This window comes from Haemorhous mexicanus, chromosome 1 (genome assembly GCF_027477595.1).
Source record: "Haemorhous mexicanus isolate bHaeMex1 chromosome 1, bHaeMex1.pri, whole genome shotgun sequence".
NCBI classification, from domain to species: domain Eukaryota; kingdom Metazoa; phylum Chordata; class Aves; order Passeriformes; family Fringillidae; genus Haemorhous; species Haemorhous mexicanus.
Genome location: NC_082341.1, coordinates 108,579,834 through 108,603,305, shown reverse-complemented (window position 1 = coordinate 108,603,305; position 23,472 = coordinate 108,579,834). Strand labels below are relative to the sequence as shown.

General features: G+C 42.9%; 1 protein-coding gene across 1 annotated transcript in view; it reads right to left on the bottom strand.

The window, feature by feature from the left end:
- EPB41L3 (erythrocyte membrane protein band 4.1 like 3) overlaps positions 1-16,026 on the bottom strand; it is a 136,109-nt gene extending 120,083 nt beyond the window's left edge. The window contains exon 1 of the mRNA XM_059858488.1: positions 15,903-16,026. The gene's annotated coding sequence lies outside the window, so the exon portion shown is untranslated. The remainder of the gene's footprint in view (positions 1-15,902) is intronic.
- Between the last annotated feature and the right edge of the window lie 7,446 nt (positions 16,027-23,472).

The following is a 23,472-nucleotide window of genomic DNA, read 5'->3' as shown; positions in this document are numbered from 1 at the left end:
AAATATCAGTGGACTTTTGCTCTGTGAACTGATGACTGGTTTACATTTCCTCTTGGTATCTGATAATATATGTCTTGCTACAATGTAGGCTAAGTGGGAAAACATTTCAACATGGACTTATAGAAACTGCTTGCAAGTGAACAAATTGATATAACAGAAAATTACTTATTTTGGCATTGTGCATTAATAGTTTTCAAGCATATGAATCTAAAGGTATAATTTTTAAATGAAGAACTTTTCCTATTAAACTTGATTATTTAGTATACACGGACTTGCATGGAAACTTCCAAACCAGCTTGATAGAAGTTACTTAACTCTACTACACAGCATGAAGTTGAAGGACTAAAGAACAAACCAAAATGGGTTCAACAGGTATAATGCAGTTTATTTGGCAGAAGTAACATTTCACATATAATATAAAAAAAAAAAAAAAATATATATAGCTGCTTTTGATTCCATATGCAACTCAGAAAAAGACTGAGAAGACACTGAAGGAAGACAATTAACTAGGGGGAATCTCTTCCAATGGTCCTCCCAGGACCAGTTGTCATTAAGAAAAAAAGATTGCTGGGCAAGAGGCCACAGACATCACCCAGGATCCTATGGATCCCTGAGGATGGGATACTTGTAAAACCAACAGTACATTTTGGGACATTTCTTGGATTTTTTTTGGGTTTTGGGTTTGTTTTTAATGATTTGTGCTGGTATAGTGTTTTCCATCAATTGCTGCTGCTCTAACCTTCTGAGACCCACAAAAGAAGACAGGATGTATCTCAGCTCCATACCAGGTAGAACCTACCCTACTGGGAGAGAAATTTACCTCTCACAAAGCACTAGCAAAAATAAATAAATAATAATAATAAAATAATAGTTATCATCACTCAAAGAACACCCTCCCAGCTGAGTAAGGCATATGGAAGAAGCTGCAAAGTCTGTACAGAAGAAGTCTCTCTCTGGCACATAGAAGAAAGGATAATAGATCTCTCCATATTAAAAGCCCAACCTCCTGCTGGTGGAAGTAAGGATGTTTGGATTTGATTAATAACTGCAAAATGCTTTTCTCTCCTTTACAAGAGCCTGTTAATGGTATATTACTTTCATTATCAGGAGGAGGTATGTCACTGTAGGAAGGAACAGCAGTTGCATCCCTCCCAAATGCTGCTTCAAGGCAGATATTGCAACAGGGGCATAGGACTGGAGCCAGAGCTGGTTCCTGGGATGCAGCAGGGCAGGCAGGAGAAGCCCATGGACACCCAGCAGGCCTGTAATTAGCAATCACTGCTTTTCTCTTAGTGTCACCACACAAGGGAGCCTTTAGAAAGATAAAAAGCTCACAAGAGCCATTTATGAATTTGAGGTACTGGCCTGAAAACTTGACAGCTAATGAAAGTCCTTTTCTGGCTATATTTTGTACAGGAACCGGGGGTAAAGGAGAACCTAGAAAAAGGCGGCAGGCAAGAAAAATGGTTTAATATGTAAACAGAAGACTTCAACATAGAAGATAAGAGAGCTACTCTGTATTTTATCAATTGTCATCTGGAAGAAATGTCCAAGTGAAAGCTGAGGTACTGCAGGGAGAGGGAGAAAAGGAACTGGACCATGAATATGAGATGGTGATGGCAGGAAAGAGTTGGGAGAAGGATGCTCTCCTGCTGGACTGGCAGAGCTCCAAGCTAAAACCATGATACCAGAGGAAGAGAGAATTAATTTATCCTGAAGAGTCAAAGTGGTTGGGCACTATCTGCCACACACACTGTGCAGGACATTTGTGTTATTCTGCTCAGTGGTGACATTAAAAACTGGGCTATCTCCAGGCTCCCATTTAACCACAGTTAGAAAGAAAACCTCCAGAAGGTAAAATCTTGTAGCACAGGAACAAGCAGCAGCACATCCTGGGGAAGTGCAAGGGGAGGATGTTTTCACCAGCAGTAGTGATATATATTCACTCAATCCACAAGTAGATCTTTATGTTGCTGGCCAAAACACAATTTCTAGTTCAAAACATAGTACCCCATGATGGATGAAAGAAGCATTTATCTAACATTTATCTGACATGTTAGATGACACATGACACATGTTAGATGACACATATTTTCATTGTGTGTCCAAAATGAAATAAAAATAGTTAAGGTACTGGAATTCAGTCAATTCCTGTTCAAAAGTTCAGAAGATTTGACATAATAAAAAAATATAAATTTACAGAATAACTGTGATGAGCTATAAAAGTACTGATTCATTTGTTCCTGACAAAAGAACAAATCTAACTGCATTAAAATGAAATAATTAAAGTTTTTTCCAGTAAATATGAACATTTGGAACATACACATCAGTAACTAAAATGTTAACTTTATTGCAATGATTTTCTTCTCCCCGTGAGACACCATGTACATATCTAAGGTTGGCATCAGACATCAATTACGGGCAGGGAACATTCTGTAGAGGTTAAAAAACAAAAGCTGTCTTTGGTGACCACTCTAGATAGCAACAGCAAGCCAAATGACTCCATTTCTGGGACACTTCCAAATCAGTTCTCAGCCTATAACCACAAGAAAATGCAAGGCTTTTAAAGGGAAACTCATTTTTCAAAACTTTAATGCAGTTCAAAAGATTTGTCCTGGTAAGTGATCCAAACAGAAACAAGCTTTCCAATGATGCTCTTAGGGTTCTGTGCCTTGTGCTTCCATTCTGATCCCAATCAGAAAGTTTCAGTGGGTCTGCAGCACTTTGCTTCAGCTTTAGGAGAGCCACAAAAACCAGAGCAGGAGGGAAATGAAAAGAGCTGGTAAATGCGAACATAGCATTTAAATTAGGAAAAGTGGGATACAAGGGAAGAACGGGAAACCATCCAACCACTTGTGAGTCTGTGCAAAGAGAGTCACCAGCCTTGGCAGCACAGCACTCCATGCAGCTGCCCAGGGCCAGCAAAGGTGTGGTACAATGGGATGAGGTTGGCAGAGACGTAGGATCCAAGTGATCCAGGGCTGAGATGATGGGCAGAGCCCTGCCAGAGCCAGCAGGACTTGGTGAGGGGCACCTGGGCTTCCTGCAGCATGACAGGAGGGCATGGAAGGACAGCAAGAGCTGGACACAGTGGGGAGGCACCAAGCACATCAGCAAGTGGAGGTCAGGAGCACTAAATCATGAAGCAAGGGGAAAATCCAAAGAAGACATCTATATGCAGTGGGGAGGGAAAAGCACATCTGAGTGTTGTAACAAAACAACAGGTCAGGCAAAACCACAGTAAAACTTCAAGGGGAAACGCCAAGAAGGAGTTACAGGTGTGCTTTGGGAGGAGGGACTGCATTTGTCAAAAAAGGGTTCCCAAATTCTGTCTCCTTATTTCCTTTTTCTAATGGTAGAAAAGGTGGTTTAAATTTTTTCTTTCCTATATCAAGCAATTAGAATTTATTAGTAGCAATATTTTTCCAAGACAGCCAGGGACATAATCGGAGAATCATAGAATGGTTTGGGTTGGAAGGGACCTTCAAGATCATCTACTTCCAACCCTGCCTGCCATGGGAAGGGATGCCTTCCACTAGACCAGGTTGCTCAAAATTTTATCCAACCTGGCCTTGAACACTTCCAGGGATGGGCCATTGATGGCTTCTCTGAGCAACCTCTTCCAGTGCTTCAGCATTTTCACAGTAAAGAATTTCTTCCTAATAATCCAACAATTATAAAGTCACTTAAACTCAAGCATGTAAGAGGGCCTTTGGATGCTGAGACCACTCACATAGTCTGTCTTAAGCAAATGTGGAGTATGTGCATGAATTAATAAATTAGGCATGTGTCTAATTCAATTGCTTGTTGGCCTCTGCACCTTCTGCTTGTCTTTCAGACTGCAACTCCTCTTGATGCACACACCCTTCTCTCACCTACCTTCTTGCCAGCAGGCTTCAAGCAACAGGGCTTTTCCCAATTTTACTTTTTTAAAGCTGGAAATGTTGCAGCAAGCCATTTTAATAATATACAGAGTAGTACCACTAACATCAGCAACACTAAATTTTACATGCAAAGCAATCAAATTCCTACTGCAACATATGTATGAAGTTATAAAAAAAGGCTGATCTGAGATGTAGTGAAGCCATAGATTTTTCAAGGCACATTTCCTTTGTAAAAAAGGTAAAGGACTACTTTCTCTCAACAATAAAATGAGTTTTCTTTCTCCCACCTCCATCCAGAAAAAGGAAATAGCAGGGTATTTCATAATGCGTGTCCAAGTTATCACTTCCAAATACCCCAGAAGTGATGGTTTATTTTCTATTAAAAAATAAGCATATTGAAATAGAGCAGATAAAATAAACCTAACCAGGAAAGTTACCACGCCTGTGCAGTCTAGCATTGATTAGCTCCTGTGAGCTCTATAAATATCTCACTTGGTGGCATCATCATTTATCAATACTGCATTTCTCCTGCTCTGATTGAGCTATTTTGATGTAACAACAAAATTGTTCTTGAAATATTCAAAACTCTGATTATTGCACTTTTCTGAGAAGCATATATTTATTTAATATTATTTCTCGTAGTACTGATAACATTTACATTTTCCTTTGAGAAAAAAAATATTTGTCTTTATAGCTTCTCTTTGTATTTTGCTTTATTTTATCTTTTTCAACACTGAGCACAGCAAGAAAGAAATATTTCCATGGTAATGAAAATCAAGGCATGAAAGGCATTAAATCAAACAAAAAGTAAAATCACCTCTGGAATTAATGAAACTACTTTTCTCCTTTCACAACATTAATTCAACACTTTCTTTTACACATCAGTTGACTAGTTGTCAACACTTCCCTTAACCAAAATTATCAAGAGAAAAAAACTTTCATGAATTCAACATTGCATTCTTTTTAAAAAGTGCATTCTTTAAAAAAAAGAAAAAAAAAGTTATAATTTCCTCTTTTTTGGGTAAGCAAGGACATGTATGTTTTAATTGACAAATTTAGATCACATACCAAATTTTCTAGTACCAAAAACTTTTATGTATGTGTTGCACCCTTATAACTTCAGACCAAAGCAGAAATTTGAGAAGAAGGATAAAACCATTACAAATGTTATTGCATATTCCAGTTCAATCTAGTTTTATATTGCTATTTACACAGCAATCAGCTCCCAGGTAACTCCAATTAACCTCATGCCTATTTTCTAATGGAGAATAGCTGCAAACCTGCTTGGGCTTTGACCAAAAGGGCCTTAGTGCAAGGGCAGGCAGTCTGGCATAGCAAACTAATAAAACCTGGATTACTTGTAACCTGCAAACTGCACTGCTGGCAGAGCAGCAACTTTTGGCCATTGCATTACAAAGCCTCATTTTAGGAGGAACTCTGCTTGGGTTTTGTAACCAAATAAACCTCAAACGATTTTAATGGTGTGTATTTGGGTTTAATAATGCTATTTAAAACTATATATTAAGTTGTGTAACTTCTACCTTCAGACCAGGCAATTTCATTACTTTCCCCTAAAAAAAGTGGCTTTAATAACTAAGCTTTTAAATTGTTTTCCCCATAATAAATAAATGACGTTAAAAGGCACTTGTCAGCACTGAAGATCTGGATCCAGTCCCAGAGCAGACATTAAGGACATAGATTAGATCAAGCCAACAAAACACTTAAAGCAAAGGTTCTCCCTTTTAGCTGCAGCAATTTTTAAATGAGATACAGTAATATGATTTTAATGCCAGGTGAATGAGGTCAGACAGGGAAGAAATGACGTCAGCAATAAAAGGCAAATTTGTACCAATTTCATGTCTACAAATTAGTGCAAGCTTTCCTTCAGAAATGATTTAGGTCTCAGCATAGAAGAAACCAAAAGCAAGACATTTCACAACATCAAACTCATGAGAACAGAGCTACAGTACAACGATGTGTGTTATAATTTCTTACGGGCACATTAAGAAGGAGGATGATAACATCTCTTTTCCAACTAAAAAGAAAATTTAACGATAAAAGCAATGGTTTAGGTTATGAAACCAATCCTCAATCTCAGGACAGTAGAGTTTCCTTCCCTATTTCTCTTCCTTCAGTTTAAATGAATGTCCTTTTAGCAGCACATTTCTGGCTCATAAACTTCCAATGTCACATGCTACCATGGCACAGACCCAAGAGGTTGTGCAGCTACCAAAGACATCAATCCCCAGCAGAGCAAGAAAGGAGTTCAAGTCAGGTAACCAAAATCAATGCAACACTGTAGGTGCTAGCTGGGTCCAGCTCCCCGGCCAGCAGGTTCAAGTTTGTGTGTGGAAAAGGGAGGAAGGTGCAAGAGAGGTGAACATACATCTACTGTGACACAGGTGCTGTGCCCGCCATGCTGAGGAACATTAACAGACAGGACCTGATCAGACCACAGTGTGAAATGCTGATTGCAGAATGGTCTATGGTGGAAAAGATCTCCAAGACCACTGAGTCCAACTGTTAACCTACCGCTGCCCAATCCGGTGCTAAACCACATCCTTAAGTTCCACATCTACGCACCTCAAAAATACCTCTGGTCTAAATTAAGGATCTTAGCACCCTTAGTCTAATTAATTGATGTATTAGTGTATTCTCTCTCTCAAAATACACTACCCCACACATCAATTAGCTGATGCCAACTGTCTGCTACAGCACTGTGTATTTGTGAACTCTACCTTAAAAAAGAACAGTTAGATGAAAAATTATTTTATTCCATAATTTTACTTAGAGGTACCAAGTCTAAAATAGTTAAATTATCTTAATAGCCAAACGTTTTCTCCTCTTCCTCCCAACCCTTTTATTTATAGCTTTCTTTTTCTTTCAGGTTAAATAGGTTAGGAATAATTACATCATCTTCATGACCTGCACTACTTCAAACCATTAATTATTTTTGCTCTTTTCCATTCCATCTCTGTGTTAGCATTTTACTTCTCTAACAGTGCAACATGAATGATAAGAAAGCTCCAAACCCAGTTTTCATGTATTGGAACCACCTTTCCAACCTCATGTTCTCAAGATTTTGCTTTCCTTTTCAATTCCTGTCTCAAACTCTGCAACAGCTCTCCAAGTACAGCAGAGCATCTCTTGTCTAGATTACCCTCAGTTTTGCCATTTTGCAGTGCACAGGGACTGTCTGGCATTTGCTTTGTTCCTTTTGTCTCTTCTATGCTTAGCAGAGGGACCTGGTAGATGCAGCAACCCACAGCACTTACAAGCTTCCCCTGGTGCCACCACCACAATGCCTGCTGTCGGTCCTCATGGCTAAATCCAGAATTTCTCAGGTTTTTCCTCCTCTATAGAGCTTTAGCACATTCTCTCTTGGACACAACCAGGAAGTGCTGGAGCAGTTGTGCCATGAGGCCATGTTGGGGGAAAAGGACAACTACTTTGGGACCTTCTCTCCTCGGCCAGCAGCAAACCATTGGTCATGAGAGACCACCACTGTGATCCCAGCGGTGTTGGACGTGACAAGCAGAGGTTCACAGCTCACCTCTCACAGATTCCAAGCAACAGTGTGAGTGAAGTGTCCCATCCTGTTACCTGGTGGGCGACAACAAAAGCCATCTGTAGGACCTTTGAGGCCACTTTGACCTCAGCTCAAAGTGCGGTGTTGGTTACCATGAAAAGGGCATTTGTGTGTCCTACAGGGTTTGAGTTGATGGCAGACCAAAAAAAAAAAATAATACTGCCTTGCTCTTTTGGTCTGCAACCTTACAAATACATTTTAAAGGTACAGCAGCAGTTTAGATTTGGCCCAGATTTCATTTTGTTTAAAGGGACAAAAGTATTTAAGGAAAATGCAGGTATTTCCAAATTTGTTTAGAAATTGAAATATAACCACAGCTTCTACATAGGTAACTAATAAACACAAACCTCACAAAATATTAGTGATCTACTGGATTACCACAAGACGCAGAAGCCTCAAGCAACACAAACATGTTTGCTTTCATTGTCCTTCACTTCTAGAATAAGTGGGAAATTAAGTAACATGGAAAATTAAACTGAATTTAAAAATGGGGTATTTTATATTTTAAAAAACTCAACAAGATAATGAAATGTTGGATTTTTTTTTTTCTTCTTTTCAGAAGACAGCATTAGTAAAAGAAATCCAGATGTCTACTCCAATGCCATCATCTCTTGTGAGGTTGAGAGACCAAGTTTACACCTACAGGGGAAATTTAGAGGTTGCCAAGTACGCCAGTGTCTCAAAAGCTTAAACAAAAAAAAACCAAAAACAACCCAAACCAAAACAAAAAAAAAAAAAAAAGAAGGCAACAAAAGCAACAACAACAAACGACGAGCTGTCAAGAAAGTGTGTGTATGTATACATACTTAAGCTCCCCCCAAACTTCTGGCTGCCTTCCTCAGCCAAATGAAACCAGCACAGCCCAACACCGGGAGGCTCCAGGGCTTGGCAGTGGTGCCCCATGCCCAGGGGGTTTCATCACCCACATCCCACTTCCATGACTGTCCTCTTCAGCTCCAATCCTTCCCCCAACACTGCAGACATGTGGGCAGGCCCAGCTCCCCATTTTCACATGTCCAAGGTACCATCTCACCACCCCCTCCTGGCACCAGATGTTTCCCACAACTTTGTCCGCACTTGGCTCACAAGTGTCAAGTGGAAAGCCCAGACCCCAAATATTTTACAGATGAAACAACAACAGGCTCTTTGCCAATGACTCAGGCCTGGATCCCAGCCCCTGCTCCACACTTCTCAGGCAAGTGGTGGAAAATAAGCCAAGAGTTGTCTGGGGATTTGCGTGGGGGATCTCCTCCGCCTCGCAAGCGCAGCCAGCTCTGCAGCCGCAATGCGAGCAACACGGGAGCAACACAAGGGCAACACTCACAGCCCCAGCTTGTCTTTGAGTAAGGGCAGAGGTCTGCAACACCCCCATGCAGGCAGGGAGCGAGGGGCTGGTGGCTCAGGCCGCTTCAGTCACACTCAGCCCAGCCACGATGCCCGCCTGCCTCTTTCCTCATCAGTCTCAAAATGCTGCGAAGTGCCAGATTGCTCAGGGTACAAGCTTGTTTAAGTGGCCCCAAATGTCCTTTTAAGGAGTGGGAAAAATCACAACAGCACAAAACTGTACTAATAATGAATCAGTTGTCAGACAGCCCAGGTTTTCCTCTCTGCAGGTTTGCTGTTGAGCCCTCTTGACCAAAATTCTGAGTTCCTGCTTCTTCAGTATGGAGTAGTAAGTAAATCTGCATTCAGTCTTAAGCACTTAAAAACTTTCTCAAGTTGTTTCCATTTCAAAAAAAAAAAGAAAAAAATTATTGGTGCTTCTTGTCTCTGTTTCACAGCATTTATTATCAGGGCACTGGAGACATGATAGATTAACTATCAAATACTATGCTATTTTAATTAAAAATAGTTCAGAATGCAATATAATTTTTAATAAAAAATTAGTATTTGAGAGAGGGTTAAATATTACAAAAACTGAAATACTGAGAAAACTATAGAGGTTGGAATCCCACAGGCTTCTTTATTGAAGCATTACATATTGGAAGATATTCTGTTGACTGGATCTTAGTACCCAATACAGATTTCAAAATTCATTACTTTGTAAAAGAACCCCACAATTAGTTTTCTAATTTTGATTTTTATAGATGAGCAGGCTGGTTTCCAACATGCCACATCAAACACTGTGAGAGGAACTAACCACAAAATATTCCAGGATCACATCATTGCCATGCTAGTTTAATTTCTTTTTATCCATGTGTTATTTCATAAAAGAATTATTTTAGCTTCATGTGCACATGTAAAACAGATGCAGTGCTTCAGGTTCCATTCCCATACTGGCTGTACAGGAAAAAGTCCCATTCTAGACAATCATTAGAAAAAGCAATGCCTATCACAATTCCTCCTCTGTGTCCTTTCTCCACACTGCAAGGGCGTTTAAGAAAAGCATCTGGAGTCTAATCTTTAAATTAAACACTAGATGGAGCCCACTTCCCAAGACTGAAAAATGAAAGCTCTCCTTGCAGCAAACTCTTACAGCTTATTTCGATATCTGCTCATGCATTAACATGACAGGACTCAAACAGCTGCAGTGACTGTCCTTAATGCAAAAATGCATACTGTCCAGCAATTATCTCTCTGCATAAAGGGACAGTCTTCAATACCAGGAAACTGCAAAGGAATTTTTATTCCTCTACAGATATAACAGTTAGGTGTAAAACACCCAAAATACATGAAATAAATTAGGCACACATGAATTTTTGTAATACCATATGACAAACAAAATGCTGGGTTGAGAGAACTATGGCCAGGTCTCACATCTCTTTATTTTGACAATAAACTGTACGGATTCCAACTGCATGAAAATTTTCCACATGTAAATTAAAATTAAATAGGAAGAATCCTTTTTCAGTTGGTTTGAATTAGCTCTAGCAAGAAGGCTCATTTGTGACAGTTGATAAAATGCCTCCTCTCTCAAATGAAACATTCCACACATTCAGCAAGAGATAAGCGAGCGTTGGTGTTAAAAATAGGACGCAACAACACCAAACCCCAGCACAACTATTCTGGTGAGAAAGAAAAAGGAGCCAAGTTGCCAAGATCCAAACTGAGCTGCCTCATGGATACTGGATAAACCCACTTATCTCAGGCTCCACCACAAATAACTGCCAGTTCTGCAGTATTTTGGCCCCACTCTGGACTGGCCACACAATGCAAAGGGCAGGCAGAAATTGCAGGCAGACAACACTTAGCCCTTCTTTAGCTTATTGAAGGACACGCTCGCAGGAACAGCTGGGAGCCAAGCAGACAATAAAGTTGTGCAAAGCCTCAGACCCGACTGCCAGCAGTGCAATTCTGCTGACAGCCGAGCTATCACTGATTGCTTTAGCCTTTGCTCAGTCCAGGACACTGCCTTCACCTCATTCTTTTCCTAACAAACCTACGGTAATAGCTTCATCGAGGTTAAGATAAGCACAAAGGCAGTTATCTTTACCACCAAAAGGTACCTTTTGCTCACAGTGATCCATCCTGTTCAAACAAAATTAACCACAGTAACCCTGCTTGCCTTAGGGCATTTTATAAACTGGCTGGGAGGAGAGACAAAGGAAAGTTATGACCTACCACCAACACAGAGCCTAATGGCTATTTCCAGAAGGGAAAATACAGTATCTATAATGATCAGTGGAAGTTTTCTTTTTCCCTAAAGGGCCCTACTCACTCCTTATTTCTGTGAAAAGCCTACATAGAGCACTTGCTTGGTCCCATGTCCCTGCGGATGAAAGACAGTCTTTGTGTTCTTGCAGGTTACGGCTGGGATGTTCTAAAAGCAAGTAAAGCTCTTCAAACATGAGACCTGCTGCTAGGAGATGGTGGCTTGTACTCACCATCACGCTGACAAGTGGCTGCTCGACCCCACAAAAAGCACACACGGGATGATGATCACATGTGTTTGTCAGAGCTGGGGCTTTGAGCAAACATACTGCAGCCATAAAAGCAATGGGCTTTGCAGCTGTAGCAAGCACACAGCCTGCTCAAACATTGATACTTCAGTCTGTGAATATCCTCGTTCTGTCTTATTACCTTTGCCTTCCAGTATATCTAAACTGGACTCATATCTGGTCCCAGATGGGAAGATTGATTTGTGTCTTGGTTTTGTTTATTTTTCTTAACAGTGGGTAAGCACCTAATAGCAAGCACCTTTAACATTTTTTTTACAAGTAAATCTGAAAACAATTAGCAATTGTTTCACTCTTGACCTAAAACCATCTGGGGAGAACACACCCATGTACTTCCACAAGCTTCTGGTTCAATAAAACAGGGACTTTATTAGCAGGAAGAATATCTCACCAACCAGCCAAATTAAATGTCAGCAAAAGTAGGAGACAATCAAAGTACCAGCCACAGTTGTAGGTTTGACTAAATAGCAATGTTTAACTACTTCCTTATCACAATCTTCCTATACATCTATAATTTAGGAACCTTTGCCACTGTAATTTTCCCTGCTTCATTTTCTTTACGGCGATGCTTTTATATGTCAGACTAAATACTTGTTCATCAGCACTATTATCCATGCAACAGCTGAAAATAACCAGCTATGGAAAAAACACAGAGAAGAACAAATGAAAAGGCTTTGCATTTGTATAAAAGAAATTAAAAGAAAAGGCAAATTACCCAGTGTAGTATCTGATGCTGTAGGGAAAGTGGACACAAAGCCACTACAGTTACACAAGTGTAACTCTGAAAACACTGTTCACACATGTGGAGCAGAGTGGCTACAGACGAAGTAAAGTTAAGCCTAAAATCTAAAGCTTTCAGTTTCTCACAGCAATAATCCTGATGGCTTTCAGTCTCAGAACATGAAAGAGATGAAACTCTGGCCCAGCTGGGAGCTCACCCACTGACTGCATCCCATCACAGCTAGGGCATGACTGGCAAGAATGACAGTTCACTAAGTATGTGGATGGAAGCAGAATAGTGGTTAAAAAAGTGCAAAAATAAGCAAAAACTTTTAAAATCCCATTTGGACTTACTAACTGTTGCTTTCCACGTTCACAAACACAAAGGAGTAAAGTTAATCTGTAAGTTAAACTAATGCCCTTCTTGGAGAAACAAAAATCAAGCAAAAAAACCCAAAAGCAGACATTTTCTGCTTTCTTTCAAGTGTTTGCCAGACTAACTCCCATGTTGCAGGCCATCTCCCTGAAAACACAGAGCAAAACACACTTGGAGGGTTGTATAAACCATTAGCAGTGCTTTGGTCCTCCAAAGGCGCTGTGGTCATCTCTGACACATCCACACTCCTCTTTATAGGTTCACCTTTTTCACCCTGCAAGGCTGTGCCAGTACCTTGACCACTTTGCTCCCCCTCTACAGAAACACTGTTTGGCTTCACATAACCACCCATAAGCACCTACATCACTTTGGGGAGCTGGCTCACGTTCAGTCTGAGCAACCCACAGATTTTCATCCGCCTCCTATTTGTACTCCCACACAATTTTGGAAGGAATGCAAATAGCCATATATCAATCTCTTAAAAAAAAAAAAACAAAAACCAACCAACTAAACAAAAAATCCCTGAAAGACTGGAAGCCTTCTGCATTAAGAACTTTCTCCTGAAATCTCTTCCCACAAAGTAAGTGGTATGTTAACCAACATAAATAAGAGTCAACTGATTATTTCCAAAATTTTAGAAATTAGTTATACAGCTACCATTGGCATAAACCAAAGAACATAGAGCTTCTTCAGAAGCAGCAAGTGTCAGGTTTTAATTGCTTTGCTGAATTAAAAACTAAAAGCAACAAACCTTCACAGACAGTCCCAGACAGCACTCCAGATGCTACATCCCTTTTCATCTTAGAGCAACCACCACCAGCTAGCTGTCATCACAACACCCTCCATGACCATGCCACTTGACTCTTCCAGTTTTACTCTTTTTCCCAGCATAAAGATCCCTCTAAATTCAAGTGGTTTTTTAATGGATCACAAATTATTCAGGCTAGGAGGAGGCTCACAAGGTCCAGGCTTCTGCTCCAAGTAGGGCCAGCTGTGAGATCCAGCCCAGGGCTTTGTTCAGTCAGGTCCTGAAAACTCCCAGCGGTGGAGACTGCACAGCCTCCCCAGGCAACCTGTGTCCCAGCTGTCTGTCCTCAGAGTGAAAACAGTTTACCCTTGTAACCAGTGTGATCTTCTCTCATTTCAGCTGGTATCCACTGTCTCTTGGCCTTCCACCACTGAGAAGAGCTTGCAATGATGTCACTCTTTCAGTGGAAAGAAAGCACTCCTTATTCTTCTAGCTCTGCTATTTATCTGTTTATGCAAAGTACACTTAGTTCTGTGATCTGTGATTTAGATTGCTGTTTCAGATTTTAACTTTGCTAACAGCATTTGCCAAAAATTCAAATATAACCAAATCAGAGTGAAAGTGAAAAACAAATCTAAGAATAAAACTTGGGTGGAAAGCTCACCCATGTGATCACATCAAACTTTCCCTGATGTGCCATGGTGATGGCAGCACTTCAGCACTCATTACTGCATTTCCAGATATCGAAGAAGCATCTCTTTATATAGGTGCAACAAGAGAGCTAATTATTCATGCAGATTCCAAAACAGGCCAAAAAAGCAACATACATGCTGGAGCAAAGCTATGAGGAATGCATTCTGCTAGTTTTCAGACTCAAAGAGTTTTGAGCAGTGTGTCCATCACAGTAAATATGCATTGCTTCCTGGCCCCAGAAGCTATTGCTCTCTCAGGCTCCTCAAGGCTCCTTAGCACATCAAAGGACAGCAATCCAAAGCAGCAGTTGCCTTACAGACCTTGCTGCTACTCAGTCACCAAATTACCACGTACCAGTCATGCAGAAGGTTTCTTAACTGCACTCTTAAGCCATGCAGCTGAGGAGTAAAAGACAGAACCAGAACTAAGAGCGAAGCTAAATGCAGCAGTGCAACAAATGTTCATTCTGCCTAAAAGGTCACATGGTATGTGATTAATGCCATTATCCTCCAGGACTCTGGAAATTGCCCTGAGACAGGAGCTTCCCAGCATAAGCTAAGGATCAATAAAAAGGATTAAGCAACAATACTTCAGAAATGCTCAAAAATAAACTATCAGGCTTCATCTCAAATTTTCTCTAAATCTGTCCCTGATAAGAAATTCTTAAGTTTCATGTCCATCTTTTGGTCTCAGGCTCTTTGCACCAGTGCAAGAATGCAGGTGACGCAGACTGTGCACACTCAAGAGACTGAAAAAGAAGGAGGAGAGGGAGAGAGAGCCAACGTCAACCTTCCCCCTCCCCCCCGAAGGGGTGTGTACCAGCTAAACTCAGCCACAATCTGTCAGCAAGTAGCCAGTGCCAGCCCTATGCTCACTCCCCCGCATTACCCAGGACAGGGCCACCACAGCACCAGGAGCGCTCCCCTCACCCTGGGATGGGACAGCCAACCCCGCTCCCAAATCACATCTGTCTTGTCCCTCAAAACTTAAGGCTGTGCATAAGGGAGGCTGTCAACACAGGAGTGAGAGGTGAAGCAAGATGTTTTCCCTAATTAAACCTATTAGTAGTAACGAGCCACTCCTGCTAGGTCTAAATAGCTCAGAGATAAATCCCAGGGCTGCTAAGCTGCCAACCTCCCCTCAGTGCTCAGAGGCAGCTTTTTTACTCCCACAGACATCACTGGGTAAATACTACCACGTCCAACCATGCTCCTGGAGCAGACCCCCAGGTTGATATATTCAAAGCAAATGTTTTCCCTGCAGCTGTCCAGTCACCTTTATTGAAAATGCCAAAGTGCCAAAACCTCCTCCTCAGGGAGCAACAGCAGATGCTCCCAAAAGAATATTCTGCAGGTCTGGTGTCTGCACACAAGGAAAGAGTGTGACCCTGACAGAGCTTAGAGCTTTTTTAATTTTAAAAAAAGAAACCTCACCAGAGACTACTTGGGATGGAAGGCCTTTTCATGGAAAATTCTTCTACAGTATTTAATACAAACACATCATCAATGCATCATCTCTTAAAAGTTCACACCACAGGCAACATTGGTATTAGCAACAGTAAGGAAAACGACACAGTGCTTTTCTAAAAAGCCACCCAATGAATCTTCTGTCTGAACTGTTTGCAGAAACAACTGAATAAGTAAGAAAAGAAAAATTAAAATGTTCTAAGCTGTTGCTTCACAGCATGTCTTACAGAAAAGTAATTTAAAAGTTATTATGAAGACAATAACACTCAATCTCATAACATGACACTATTTCAAATTAATCCAGAGCATGTTAATTCCTTCACCTTTGCCAGTGATAAAACAGAACAAGGAAAAAAAATCCCACTCCATCAAAAATAATTTGAAATTTAGTAAGCTGTGCCTATTGCATTGACAAAACCAGCACTGCAAAAACAGCCTTAGCTTTCATCAAGCACAACTTCCAATACATAACATCCTTCCTCTTTCTCCCAAGCAAGCAGAAGTAAGTGAAATTCATTTTGCAGACTCACCAAAATAGTCCATATTCCAGGAGGCAGCCGTTCATCCAGTTTATGAAGTCCATGGTTTCAGCACAGTCATAGCCATCAGCAGGAAAAGGAAGAGAAAAAGAGAAAAAAACCTCTTGAGATTCAATGAACAAATACAACACTACTGCTTTCTGTTAAGTCTGCATTACAAGACAGTTTCAGGTAACTCATTAAATGGACTGAACATAAACAACCCTCCACTCTCCAATTTACCCTAGAAAGAAATAAAAGACCCCCACAATATCAATGGTAATAAAAGAATAATAATTACAGTCTAATAAAGATCTGTCAAGGCTGAAGGAACATTTTGTGAGGGGGGAAAACGTCTTTTTCAGAAAAAAAACCCCTCTTCTACTGTACTTCCCCCATCAGGCAGCAATAGGTGTGCAATATCACAAACAGAAAAAGGTATATTATTTTCTCTTATACTGCTGACATTTTGAAATCCTTGATGAGGAGATGTAACATTTGGCAAGGAAGTAAGGCAAAGCAACCACAGCAACTGCTCAGTTTCAGAATCCTCAGTCAAGGATGGGGGATTGGTAATTTATTCTTTGCAATTAAGGGGGCCTGCAGCCTACCCCACGGCTGAGTATCTATGCACTATTACACATCTGCAAACCATCAAGAACACCCAAGCTGAAATAACTTTTTTTTTCAATTTGGACTTTGAACAGTGTCTAAGTGACCAAACTCAGTGTGTGTCACTTCTCTCCTACTAATAAAAACCCAAGAAAGAATTTTACAGCTTTCCCAGGCTCAGCATTGATTTCTTTTGGCAACTGTTCTAAAACACTCGACCAATTTAGCATTCGGGTTTTTTTTTGCTTTTCTGTTTGGTTGGGTTTTTTTTTTTTAAATTATTAATCCTTTGGAGACAAAGTGCTTCAAAGAGATAGGTACAAAATGCCAATTGCTATGGGTTTACATAAACAAACTGCATGTGTGTTTGTAAGGGCAGACAAAGGCATACTCTTCTTTTGACTAGAGAAATCAATTGCATGTGCAAGTTCAGGAAGTGCACAAGGTCCTGAGCACAGATGAGCAGGCGAGGAGAGTGCAGAAGCCTGTGGTGGAAGGAAAGGAGGCAATGAAGGACATGCTGTCATCATCTCCCAGCAGCTCTGTGACCATCAGATTGATCACCAGGACAAGGCTGAAAAGATGTCAAAAAGCCAAAGGCCATTGCAAACATTGCAATCCCTTCCAACAGACTGGGATGTATCTTCTCAGTTCATATGTTTCAACCATCCAAATTCTCCAAACCAACTGTTCAGGAACAGTCATCCTCACAACTTAATGCCCTTCTGCTGGGTCCCAGTTAAGAGACTTTCATTTTCACCTCCATAAATCTCATAAATCTTCATGCCATATGAAGGCAAATTATCTGTTGGTGTCAAAAAAAACGAAACTGGCACCAGCAACTAATTTGCAGCTCCCCCCCACTCGATGGATAATGGCTGATGAGTTACCTCCTCCTCAGCCTTCATGGCCCATTAATAAGACAGCACGAAGGGCTGCAGAAAAAGTGAAGATAATTGCTCACATATTTACCACTTTGCTAGCAAACAACTTTTTTTTGTTGTTGTTGCTGTTTTTGTAGGAGTGCATTTACAGTAGGAGCCATTCCAGTCCCTTCATGTAAAGAATATTGGAGAGGAAAGGGAAAAGAGATTGCAAAAGATTTGCCTTCATTTCTGATTTCTCTTGTCAGTCTTGTGTACCCCAGTCCTTCCCCAGAGCTGCAACCATGCCCCATTACTGTCAGTGTGACTGTAGTCACAGATTGCCCTCAAGATATTACCTGTCTTTTACCTCTGCAAGGTGAGCTGAAATTACTGGGAGAACATTTTCACTGGAGCAGACACGACTCCAAGGTACTGCCAAGGACTGTAAAGGCCATTGAGTCACCTGACCAGACACAGGACTTCATATTAAGGAAAGTGAGATATTGATGGTGGAATGGAGCAAGATTAACACTAACAAATTTATCAGGATATGAGAGGTCACATGAAAGCAGATGTTGAGTAGGTGGGAGTGGCGGGAAACATGGTGTGCAAAAACATGAGGAAGGAACAAAACAAAAATGTATGGATGACTCAGAGCTGGCAGAATTCGTGCAGAAGAGCTGCTGAACTGGTTTATTTAGAATGGGGAGGGGACAGGAGAACAGCATGCCCATTGACAACATGCAGATACACTTCTGAGTAAAAAAAAGAGTTGGCTGTTGAAGTTTGACACATTATAAGGGGCAGAGTGCCATTATCAGTTCAGAAGGCTTGTAGGGGGGGGAAAAGGTCCAAAAATGCCATAATGGGATGGATGGATGAATGAATGAATGAGATGTAAATTGCCTTGAGAATTGCAGCAGCATCCACTGCCTGCACCACATGCCAGTTGCTTGGGTCAGGGGAGGAGAGATACATAAGAGCAAGACCACAGGGACATTCTGCATTTCCTGTGTTCCTCTTCACATACTATTTTTGCATGACACTGGTTATGAAACTGAAAACGTTGGTTCAGCTTCAGGCAGCAATTTTAGGGTCAATTGCTTCTTCACCAGACACTGAAATCACAATTTGTCAAGCATCAAATTAACTGTGAACGTTTTAGGGGACAGTGAACTTGAGTTATGCGTTATTATTGGGTCCCCTTCCTCAAAAGCCTATCTTGTAATCCCTCTTGATATGGCAGGTGCTTTTTTTTTTTGCTAGAATCACACTTTAAGATGAACTCTTCAATTACACTACTTGCTTTTTCCTCCATCAACTCGTTTCTGACTGTTATGCACTCTTGAAAGTACAGATCTCAAGTGGTGGAATACGCTTTCAAAACCATGTGAAGCGTTTTATCAATTTATCACAAGAGTACAGCAATATAGGTTTCCAGCTGAAAGCATTTAAAAGTTTTCAGGAAACTTTTATAGTTCAGCTTGGACCCACTCCTAATCCAAAAACAGGGTAAAATACTCATCTGGCACCAGTACACCACAAAATAAGTAAGCAATAAAGCCTTAATGAGGTTAGCTGTCCAACAGAGCCGTGGCATCCAGGGCTGTGCATCTTTCCCTTATGCTGTCAGTACAACACAGAACAACTACAAGCCTTAGTGCTACAACTGATGTCATTCAGTTTTCAGCTGAATCAAACTGGTGTTTAAACATCATTCCAGCCAATGCCCCAGCAGGCTAGGAGAGATGGAAGCTAGTGGAAATTGGAAAGTCATTGCTGGGAATGATGTCAGATTTGGATTTATTGTGTCACCTTCAGTAGCAATTCTGGGTCAGAACAAAACTTTAATATTTTATTCTTCTATGAAAATGTTAGAGAGTGAATATGAAAAACGTATTCTTTAAAATGGAAAAAAAAAGTCCATCAATATTCTGCAAGTCATATAGGTCTGCAGTTAATTTAAATGAGAAGTGATATTTTGTATCCAGGTGGGATGCTCATAAATCTTTTGGACATGTGTAAGATGAAGAAAGATATGAAATCAGCAGTGCTGTGAAGATTTTACATTTAAGTGATACATGACAAAGTTTGGTTTGTTGGGCTTCCATTTCAGTTCCACTTCAGCAGCCTGGCACCTGACCACTGAGGTGCTTGTGAGAGCTTACCACACCACGAGCCATGAGCTATGCAGCTGAAAATTCCCACTTGCCTTCAGTAAAACAAAGGCAGCATTAAATGTCATCAGTATCAAAATTTCCCCTTTACTCCTGAAATACAAAGCCCAAGTGCTGTTTGAGTGTCACCAAACACAAGCTGTGCTAAGTCCTTAGAAGGTGAGGAATGTCAGGTCTGTCTTAGCAAGGTTTCATAGTTTCACCCAAGAACATGTCTGTGGAAAAGCTGTACACCTGCATGCAAATAAGCACATACATAATCATAGCATGTGTATGTAAACACAAATGCATCATGCATATGTATAAACGATGTATAATTGGTATAAAGTGGCTCAGCACCCAGCAGGTGGCACTCCTACCCTGAGCTCCCGAGGCTGGAGGGCGGTGGGAGGCTGAGACTCCTCACTGCTCTACAGGAGGCACCACCTCACTGAGAGGCAAAATCACCGTGGGCACAAAAGCACTCACCACCCTTTTGCCAGGCCTGATGTGTCAAGTCCAGCATCTGGGCCAAAATCCCATTTAGCTTACCGGCCAGGCACCCTCTCCCTTAATTCCCCTGGCAGCTGCAAGGCTCCCCCTTGACTGCTGCTGATTCTCAAGTGCTCTTGCAGCCTGTCCAGAGGAGCAGCATTTTGGGGACTGAAAGGGTCCTGGAGTATTTTCCATATAGAAGCTTCACATTATGACATCAAGAACAATACAACTAAATGTAAAGTTTCCTTCAGACTTCATCACTTCTTTTCTCCATTTGACACACCCAACTAGCTTTCAATTAGTCCCACTAATAATTTGGGCTTTTGAAGATCTTATGAATGAGCAAATCAAAATTGGCAGAGGAAATGCTGTTTTCCTTTGATTAAAATTAAAGACTTGTTTTCACCCTAGAGTTAAGTATCACTATCATACGTACATTCTTAATACACCTCCTTCTAAAGCTGAGTGGTGCTTCAACTTCAGCTGAGTGGGTTTGTTTTTTAAAAAATATTTTCCTTTCCAATTCAATATTCCACCCATTTCCCTTCCTTCTTAAAAAAAAGAACCCAATAAAATCAGTTTAGAAGCATCAATTTGAAAACATCAGCTCTTTGTGGAGCAGTGCTGTTCCCTGTTAAGGGAATGCTTCGTGTCAGATTGAAAGATACCTTTCCAAGGTCATTTCATGTTCCAATGGGTTTGTCATGAAGTTGTGGAATGGCAGATAAGGTTGCATGAGATAGTAAAGTGCCTTCCTAAGCTAGTTCTGGGCAGTAATGTGCAACCAATATTTGAGCAAGGGACTTCAAGAAACTTCATATGCTGAAATAAATGCTGCTGCAGGAAGGACAGTAGTAGTACTGAGATAGTGATCATCTGTTTCCCAATTTAAAAAAAAAAGGCCATTTTTTGGACAAGTTTGCACGAACTGCACGTTTGTGGCACTTGGCACAGGTTGGGTGCTTCTAGGAACATCAGGGGGTATCTCTTCAGCAAGTTAAAATACCCAACCCTGTGTAATAATGAAGATTTGATGCTAAAAACTGCTCAATTCAGAATCAATAGTGATGCCTTCAAATTGCAAGAATGATACAAGAATAGCTCCCTATTAAGTACCAGGACCAATAATTCACAAGGTTAAAAAAGGGGGGAAAAATAAAAGCTGCATATCTAAGAACAGTTCTTTGAAAGTCTTGTAGTTACAAGTGTGAGGAATGATGATCCAGTATTTTTAGACTGCTTCTAGCAGATCCCAAAAAATGGAGGAAACCATAAAACAGTATCCTCTTAGCAAGCTTTTAATGCTGCCTGAGCCTATCCCAAACTCTGAAAGAAGGTAAGCATCTGGCAGCACGTTGAATTGCGTGCCACCATTTCAGCCATCATACTAGGGACTAAATCCTTCCCTGGAAGTAACAGAGGAGCAAACATGCAAACTCCAGAGAGAAGCGGGGGGGGGAAAGATCCTCCTCACAAATGGTTAGCTACATCTTAACGTGGTTTAAAGCTTGATGAAGGATCACCCGTTTGGAATACAAAAATGCAAGTATTTGGCATCATAACAGCCCTAACAAAAGGGTAGGGGGGCCTGAGGGGGTGTTTTTTTCAAGTCCCAAATGAGCATTTTGGGGGTCCAACAGCCTGACAGGAAAAAGATTAGAAAAATGGCCACCCAGCACTGAACTATGCACAAAATGCAGAGTTTCGGCGCTTCCAGTTCTGCATTGCACCCTGCGCTCCCAGCCCCCCGCATTCCCACAGGCTCCCAAACGCCCCCGGCTCCCCCACGCCGCTGTCCGCTGCCGGGGAGCGGGGGTGTTCGGTCCCTCGGCGCTATCTGCAATCACCCCGGGGCTCCATTACTACTACTTTTCATTTTCCTGCTAGTATCACTTTTCTAATGAATTGCCGTTACTACAGAAATGTAAATGTCACCAGCTGAGTAGTTCGGGTTTTTTAAACATCCGAAAAGGTAGGGAAAAGGGGGTAGGGAGGTGGGGAACACCTCATTAATATCCAGTATTAAACATTTTTAACGCTAAAGCAGCACTGACCCCGCCGTCCGCAAAACCTTGCGGCTTCATCACGACTGGCCCCAAGCCCCAAAAAGGGGTTTCGGCGCCTCATCAGCACCGACCGGGCTTACCAGCGGATGCTCCCCCGGCCGTGCTCCGGTTTGCGCAGCGCGGCCCCTCCGCGCCCCCGCAGCCCACGCCCGCCGCGAACCGCGCGTAACTTTGCGGGCGCCGCCGCGTCCCAGCGCCCAGGCTGATCTTCCGCGGAGATGCTGCGCTCCGCGGAGGGCAGAAAGGCGGGAAGGGCGGCTGAGGGACAGGGTCCGGCAGAAGCCATACCCCGCCTGCGGCACTCCCGCACCGCACCGCCCGGCGCCGCGCATCCCGCGCCGCACCGCGGGCAGCAAGTCCGCCTCGCCACCGGAGACCCCCCCAAACGACCCACGGAGAGGACGAGTGGGGGCACGGGACTGCCAAAAGGAGAACTGCGGAGAGGGGAAAGAGGCGAAGAGACGCCCCCGCGCCGCAGCCCCGCCACCCAAGCCCTCCCTCCCCGCGCAGCGGCGCGGAGCGATGCGCAGCGGTAGCGCGCCCCGCGGGTGCAGCGCAGCCCCTCGGCCCTCCCCGCTGACCTCAAGCCAAGGACAGCTCGCCGGTCCCGCTGCGCATCGCCACCCGCGGCCCCGCTGAGCGCAGCCAGGCCGGGGCGGCAGCAAGGGCGGCCGGGGAAGAGAGGGGAGCGGGGGCTTCTCACCTGAGCCTGTCCCGGGAGGCGCTCTCCGCCGCCGCTGCGGGAGGGACGCGGCTCCTGCCTCTCTCCACAAAGAAGGCTAGTCCGGACAGCCCCGGCCCAGCGAAGTTACGCGCCGTCGCGGAGCCGGGCTCCCACCTGCAGCGCCCGTCAGACTCCGGCAGCCGGCACGGCACGGCTCGGCTCGGCTCGGCTCGGCTCGGCACCGCACGGCTCGGCCCGCCCCCCTCCTCCCCATTGGAGCCGCCGCCGCCCCGCCTCCGCCCGCCCGCCCGGAGCGCCCGCGGGGGCGGCGGTGGGCAGCGCGCTGCGGGACCCTCCTGCGCGGTGCTGGCGGCTGGGGCAGGTGAGGAGTCGTGCGAGGCAGCCGCTCCTCTTGCCACCCCACCACGGTCCCTGGTTTGGCTTGGGTTTTTTTCTTTTCTGGGGGAAGAAGGAAAGTACTAAAAGAGGGTCCATGAGGTTACTTTTTGCCAGTGTTTCGTGCTGTTAGGCTCAGGCGGAGCTCGTTGCCGCAGCAGGCGCTGAGAGGCTTTAATGCAGACCCTGCCGCCCCGTCCGAACCATCTGAACATGCCCGAGCAGGCAACGGCAGCTCAGGCAGGATGTCACCGGGTGAGTAGTCCGTGACAGATCCAGAGAAACCACAAACTTCTGAGCAACAGCTAGAGGATAGGGCCGGTT